Consider the following 7822-nt stretch of genomic DNA (forward strand, 5'->3'; position numbering starts at 1 on the left):
TTGAGGTTGAAAAGACAATGGGGGTGCCGTGAGTGATACATAACACAAAAAATGTGTTGTAAAATAAAACAAAGGGGTGCTAAAAACACAAATAAGTGTGTGAAAGTGAAACATAAATAAATGGGTCTGTGAAGTTAGTAACACAAAAAAGTGTACACTAAAACAAAAAAATTAAACTTATAAGAGTGTAAGGGAAGTTGAAAGAGTGCTTAAATTCAAAAAATGCACTTTAAAGTGCTGGATATATTCAAAGAAAAGGCTCTGAAAAATTAGAAAAATTTAAAAATTCAAAAATAAACAGAGGGGAGGAGCCTAGGCCCTGCTCGGGGTATAAGAAGCTGCACACACAGCTCCCGAGTGAGAAGAGGATGACAGTTGATTTTTTGCTCCACCACATACATGGTGTTTAGAAATAAAATTAAAAAATTAAATTGAGCTCAGAGACAAAAACATTTATTTTACACAAGTCATGCCTGAAGAAGACACAGAAAGCTGTCGAAACGTCGCGATAAAAGGCTTGTGTACTTGTATATAGTTTAAAATCTCCTCCCAAAAACCAACCCTGACCTTAACCACTTAGGCCCTGGGTAATAGAGCCCGGGACATTAGAGCCCTGATTGTTAGAGCCCTATACTGGGTGATGCTCTATATCACAGCTGAATTGTTTGAGGAGGAAACATTGCCACATCCACAAAGCCCAGGAAATCAGGGACCAGCGGGCCCTCGCACATATGCGCAAGTTGCAGCCTCCAGACCCTTGTGTCATTTATGAAACAAACATAAATGACACAAACGACAGTTGGCACAAAAAAAGTGTACACTAAAACAAAAAAATTAAACTTATAAGAGTATAAGGGAAGATGAAAGAGTGCTTAAATTCAAAAAATGCACTTATAATATGCCAATATGCCATAATATGCAATATGCCAATAATTATTTAATTTTCTTCACTCAAAAAAATGAAATCTGGGTGTTGTTCGATAAAAATAAATAGAGCATTTTGAAACAAATAAAATTAATCAGTTTAAGGGATGTACACAATTATTTTAAATCAGTCTGAACTAAATCCATACAACCTTAAAAGAGCTCAATTCATTTGTGTCGAAACAACAAAAAATAATGATTTGAGTCAAACTACTACTTTTGCGCATGCGCTGATGACAGGAAATCCACGTGACCTCGTCAGTTATCGCGGGCGCCATTACGTGGTGGAGTCCAGTCTATGGTGGAATGCTGTAGAATTGGTAAGTTCAAAAATCCTTTATTTTCTTTGTCTGCATTGTGCTGATAGAGAGTAAAATTATTTAAATCAGTCAGAATTCAACATTAAGCGGATATTTGACCGCTTATTGGAATATTTGAACTACTCTATTAGTCACATGTTCATACTCGATAAAAACATAGTAAATCGATATAAACGCCTGCATGTATGTACATAATTTAACATTAATGCGGTAGTTACTTAGTTCTAATTCCTGTTGCAAGCGTTATTTTACTAGATTGTTTCAGTTAACGTACTCGGGCTACTGTTGTTTAGCGTACTGTTAAGTAATGCGTCTGTACAAGTAAAGACGAGAAGACTGCGAATTAATGTAAAAACGAATTAACAAACAATGATGTCAATACAATTATATGCTTGATGTTAATCAACAAGCAGCCAGGCGGCGTGGAATACAGTATAGAGCACATGCGTACTAGGCATGTGTTGTTTGACTATGATCGCACAGGATTAGGGTGCACGCGTTGTAATTTCGCACAGATGAATACTGTGACCGTGAGGGATTCCCTCATTTCTTTTACAAGTTCAAATTCGTAGTTATGATCTTAAATGTGATATTTATACTTTAATCTTATCACTGTGTGTTGTAATTGCTACTGCACATTATTGTAATACGTTGTATTATTGTTACAGTTGCTGTAATTGAATGAGAATATAATGATCGAAACTTCCCTTCCGGGCAGCATTTACATTTTATATTGATTTCAGTTATAATGCATATTGCATGGGAAAATCAGCCTCGGTTTAGTCGGTAGAGCAGGATCGCCCGTTTTCTTCAGAATTGTTTTGTGTTTGTATATATTATAGTTTTACTGTTGCTGAGCATGTAATAGGTGAAACATCTGTACAGGTAAATACAAGTACACTGCAAATTTATGTAAACATTGTTTTATTTTACAGGTTTTTACAAGAGCTCATTAAATGGTATCCTATACTTGGGTTATAGTCTACTTTTTCACATGGTAAGTTGTATTAAGTATGTTCTTAAATGGGTTTAGAAAAATGGCTCATTATTACTGTAATAAAATAAAGGAATTTTTAAAGTGTTTTATTAGTGTGTGCTTGGAAATACCTAATGTTTTCATAACCAACATATGAATGGATAATGTAATTTTCTGATTTCATACAATTTGATAGTTATTTTACTATATTGTTTCAGTTATAAAATTAGCCATTTCATTCAGACGAATGCTGCTGAGCAATCTGTAGGAGATTTCTCTGTTCAGGTAAAGATGAGAACACTGCAAATTTATGTAAAAATGATTTTTATATTTTTATTTTACAGGTTTACAAGAGCAATAAACAGCATCCCATGCTTGGGTTTTAGTAAACTTTTTCATGTGGTAAGCTGTATTAGTGATGTTCTTAAAGGGTTAGTTCAGCCAAAAATGAAAATGATGTCATTAATTACTTACCCTCATGTCATCCCAAATCCGGAAGACTTTCGTTCATCTTTGGAACACAAATTAAGATATTTTTGATGATTTCTGAAAGATTTCTGTCCTTTTATGAACAGCGACACAACTGAGACTTTGATGTTTTAATAAGTTCGATGTTCGAAAGTATGATGAACAGATTTAATTTAGGCTTTTACTTGCATATAAACATTGATCAGCAAACATCAACGGAAGGTCAACTGAACCTGCTTGATGCCCAAAAACAGAAGCTCAGACGTGCTGTGAAACGAGAATGAACCTCATTGGTTCTCGCATGACAAACAAACATGCTTATGCTTCCGTTCACCACAACTGATGTGCGAGTTGATGAATGTTTATATGTGAATGAAACCCAAATCTAAATCTGTTCATAATATAAAGCGAGTCTTCAGAGAAATGTGACTAAACCTCTCAATTTATATGGATTCGTTTTATGATCTCTTTATGTACTTTTTGAAGTATCAAAGTCTCAGTTGCATAGCTGTTTATGGAGGGACAGAAAACTTTCAGAATTCATTAAAAAAAAAATATTTGTGATCCAAAGATGAACGAATGTCTTCGAGCATGACACGAGGGTGAGTAATTAATGATATAATTTTCCTTATTGGTTGAACTTTCATATAGATTGTATGTCCTGTTATACTTGGTTATCGATATGATATTGTCAAATAATCAATGTTTTTGTGCGTTTTTTTTTTTTTTTACAGAACAACAGCGTAGACATGGAAAGAGAATGCATCCTCAAAGCACTGTGTGTATACTTAAAGGAGGACCATCTACAGCTGTTCAAGGAGTACAATGTAAGCAACTGCTTTTCTCTTCTTCACTTTTATGTTTACGTTATGTTTTGTACACTTGTTACAGTTTTCATATGTTTACTAGAGGTGCAATGGTTCTCTGTAAAAAATCTAAGCGTACCATTCTCTACTTATGGTTCGGCACTCACTTGAACCGCGGTCCACCTCTAATGACGATGCGAGTGCCGTATGCTGCTCTAACGTCTAGTCATGAACGCTGTTGCCATCTTTGTGTAAACGAAACTCATTTAAGCCTTGCTAACTTAAACATTCAAGAGCAAGACGCAAAAGAGAACTGTGAGATGATTTGTGAGTGTGCTCATCCAAAGCGCCCACATGTTTTTTTTTTTTGAAAAAACTTTATTTTTTTATACAAACCAAACTGTCAGTAATAGTGTTAATGTTAGTTTAGAAGAAGTGCCCGCGGCGTTGATGTTAACAGGTGCGAGGTGCGAGGACCCTCTTGTATCTGCTTTGTTTATTAGGGCCCAAGCACCGAGGTGCGAGGACCCTCTTGTATCTGCTTTGTTTATTATTAGGGCCCGAGCACCGATGGTGTGAGGACCCTATTGTATCTGCTCTGTTTTTTTGCTCTTCAAGAGATCTCAACATCGTCTGGATGGAGAAAACAATTTTTGGAACCTTCTAGAAAATTTCTGTGGCTCTCTACATCATACACCACACGGATGGAGGCCTTAAAGTGGACTGTTCAAGCCTTATCGCGACGTTTCGGAATTTATTTTCCTTCTTCAGGCTAGCTCAAACACAAAATGAAAGGTTCCAGTCACTCAGTCTTATTTATACTGTTTCTGAGGGGGCGTGTCTGCACACACACACGTTCTAACACTAAATATCGGCACTTTTTGGTGCGTCATGATCCATTTTGGTGTGGTTTACCATTTTGTTGTACTGATATTTCACATCAACTCACTAAAACAAGGCCCGACAAGGACCAGCCCAAAGCTCAGAGACGAAGGCACTGGCTGGTTAGGGGAATGAAACGTCCAAGGTCCAGACCTGAGGTCTGAACCTGGTTGTGCACGGTCCATCCGTATAGCATTTATAATGTGGGAACTCGGCTGTGCGCGAGACGGAAAGGAACGCTGAATGTGAAGTGTATCCAGACCTTAATTCATCCATCCTACACAAACATGTGACTGACCGCTCGCTCACACCAACAGGAGGAGGAGGGGTCAGTGTTACTCTCTACACTGCACTCAACCTGAGGGATTCCTACTCTTTCAGTCTTTTAGGACACATGGAAAACAGTGCATTCTGCAGGAACGGTATTATGGAAAATATTAGTGGTTTTGAAACCGTGACATTTTCAAATTGCAGTATACCTTGAAACCGGTAATGGCCCATGCCTTCATCTGATCTCTAAGTAGTAGTGAATGCCTCACTTCTTTCTCTAACATTTCCAAACTCCCTGAAAATTCAGTTGTTAAGCCCCTCCTGAAAAAGAGCAATCTTGATAACACCATTTTGAGCAATTATAGACCAATATGCAATCTTCCTTTCATAGGCAAAATTATAGAAAAGGTAGTTTTTAAACAGCTGAACAAATACTTAAACTCAAATGGATACCTGGACAATTTTCAATCTGGTTTCCGACAGCATTACAGCACAGAGACAGCACTCATTAAGATAATAAATGATATTCGCTTAAATTTTGACTCTGGCAAAATATCGGTGCTGGTATTGCTAGGTCTCAGTGCTGCGTTTGACACTGTCGATCATAATATACTACTAGAGAGACTGGAAAACTGGGTCTGGATTTCTGGGATGGTACTCAAATGGTTCAGGAGAGGTCATTCTTAGAAGGGAGAGGTTATTATGAGAGTCTAGGAGAGCATAAGTCTAAGTGGACGTCCATGACATGTGGAGTCCCACAAGGGTCAATCCTTGCACCGCTCTTGTTTAGCCTGTATATGCTTCCACTAAGTCAAATAATGAGAAAGAACCAAATTGCCTATCACAGCTATGCTGATGATACCCAGATTTACCTAGCCTTATCTCCAAATGACTACAGCCCCATTGACTCCCTCTGCCAATGCATTGATGAAATTAAGTTTGATGTGCCAGAAATTTCTTCAGTCATTGCATATGGACACAAGGAAGAAGTTTTCAAGGTGAATGCATACCTTGACTCTATGGGTCAAACAAATAAAAATAAATTAGAAATATCAATATCAGTTAGAAATATCAAGGGTTCACACAAAACAAGATGAGTCCGCCTTTAGTTACTATGCTGCCCACAGCTGGAATCTGCTTCCAGAAGAGATCAGATGTGCTAAAACACTAGTCACATTTAAATCTAGACTCAAAACTCATCTGTTTAGATGTGCATTTATTGAATGAGCACTATGCAATGTCCGAACTGATTGCACTGTATTTTATATATTCACTGTATTTTATTAAGATCATTTTCTATTTCTAACGGGTTTAAATTCATTTTAAATAAGTCAATTTTTATATCATTTAAAAAGTTTTAAAATTGCTTGGTTTATTTTTGTTCTTTATGATTATTTTACTTTCTTTTATGTAAAGCACTTTTAATTACCATTGTGTACGAAATGTGCTATATAAACAAACTTGCCTTGCCAAGGTCCATTTCAATACCATAATAAGTTTTTTTTTTTCTTTACATGAAAACCCTAAAATCTTCAACACATCTGTATGTGTAAAATACTGAAACAAGGATACACATTTCCTACAGTTGAGTGTGAGCCTTTATCATTTCTGTTCATCGTTCAAATACAGGGCCACAGACTAGCAAATCTTGTGAATCCTTCTCCTGTCCTCATATGATGTTTGAAAAATGTATTTTTATGTATATTTCATAATGGGGGGAAAATATTAAGGGTGTAGCTATTCAATTCAATATAAGGTTCAATTCACAATTTTGAAATCACAATTGGACTCTAATCATTTTCAAAATATCGATAAGCAATTAATAAGTGTTGTGCTAACAATTTGTCAATGATTTGTCAATTCATTTACAAGTGATTACATAATAATGAACTAATCATTTACAAAACATGACTATGTTCATAAATGATTATCAAGTAATTTACTAACGGTTTACAAATCTGTTGTAAGTTATCTTAAAAAAACAGAATCATGATATAGTTAAACAGATCCTTAGTAAAAGGTTAATACACTGAAAAAAACAATTTAAGGTAAGTGGTTGCAAACAATAGAACAATAACTTTCAAGCAAAATGAGAAAGAAAAGGGTTTTTTTTTTCAAATTTGGTGATTTTGTTTTTTTTTGCAGAATCTGTTAGTTGAGATCACAAAGAAGCCTCTCCGTGTTTGAGATAGCAGTATTGGTATATTTAAAAGCGTACATTTTGAGGTTGAAATCGGCCAGTTTTTCAGAGAGACTAGAGCGTGCAGTAGTGGCCAAAATGATCACGGTTATCACAGAATCCTCTTCAAAAAGTCGTAATGCTACACAATGAAAACAATTCACTACGTTTTATGAAGAAAACCAGCAAATAACATACAATTAGCATCTATATGTACTTTTTGTTTACATAAAAAATGATGGCCAGATTTTAAAAGGAGTGTCCTGCAACGTTATCTACAATGCACAAGTTCAAATAGACTGTCAAATTTTTACAAAAAAAGTGCTATAAAAAGATTAAACTCACATATTTCAGCCTCTAAATCGTTTTTATAAAAGTCAAAAACGATAAATTACTGACATTTACAAAGTACATCAACCTTTATTATTAATAGTATGCTGTCCGAGCTTTACAGGGGGTATGGCTTATCTAAATGAGATGTAAATGAGCCCTATTGTCACTCCCAGCTGTTAGAACAGGTGATAACTGCATAATCTTTAGAGGCCATTTTCTGTCTTTTGAGCTTTTTTGAATGCCTACCTTAAAGGGGATGTTCAGACACGTTTTGAAGCACGACATACTGCACTTCACTACAGAGAAACAAAACACAGAACAACATCATGAAGATGTTTATCATTCAAAACCCTTAAAAGGTATCTGAGAGGGAAAGCAATATTTTCATAAAAAGGCTAAATGGAGAGATTGTTTTGGTCAGCGCTTTGGGGCATTTCTTTGGGAGATCTTGCATGTTGGAGCTCCCTCTGGTGGTCTGTAGGAGAAGCACCCCTGCGCCCTCTGGCCCTGTCAGAACTGTTCGCCTTGCACACACAGAATCCTTCAACTCCACGTTGCGCACGGAAGGGTCAGGCGCCGATTCGGGCCAGTCGGGCAGCTCCTGGTATCCGCCGGCTTTAGCGTTCAGCAGATGAGACATTGACCCCAGCTGGAAGTGATCTCT

The 7822-nt window shown here is 36.5% G+C and overlaps 1 long non-coding RNA gene across 1 annotated transcript; it reads left to right on the forward strand.

Moving 5' to 3' along the window:
- Positions 1-956: 956 nt before the first annotated feature.
- Positions 957-3852, forward strand: LOC127942779 (uncharacterized). The gene is made up of 4 exons (XR_008149419.1): positions 957-1244; positions 2180-2241; positions 2565-2622; positions 3423-3852. It is a non-coding gene; the product is annotated as an uncharacterized LOC127942779 (long non-coding RNA).
- The last annotated feature ends 3970 nt before the right edge of the window (positions 3853-7822 follow it).

This window comes from Carassius gibelio, chromosome A22 (assembly GCF_023724105.1).
Source record: "Carassius gibelio isolate Cgi1373 ecotype wild population from Czech Republic chromosome A22, carGib1.2-hapl.c, whole genome shotgun sequence".
Lineage (NCBI taxonomy): Eukaryota > Metazoa > Chordata > Actinopteri > Cypriniformes > Cyprinidae > Carassius > Carassius gibelio.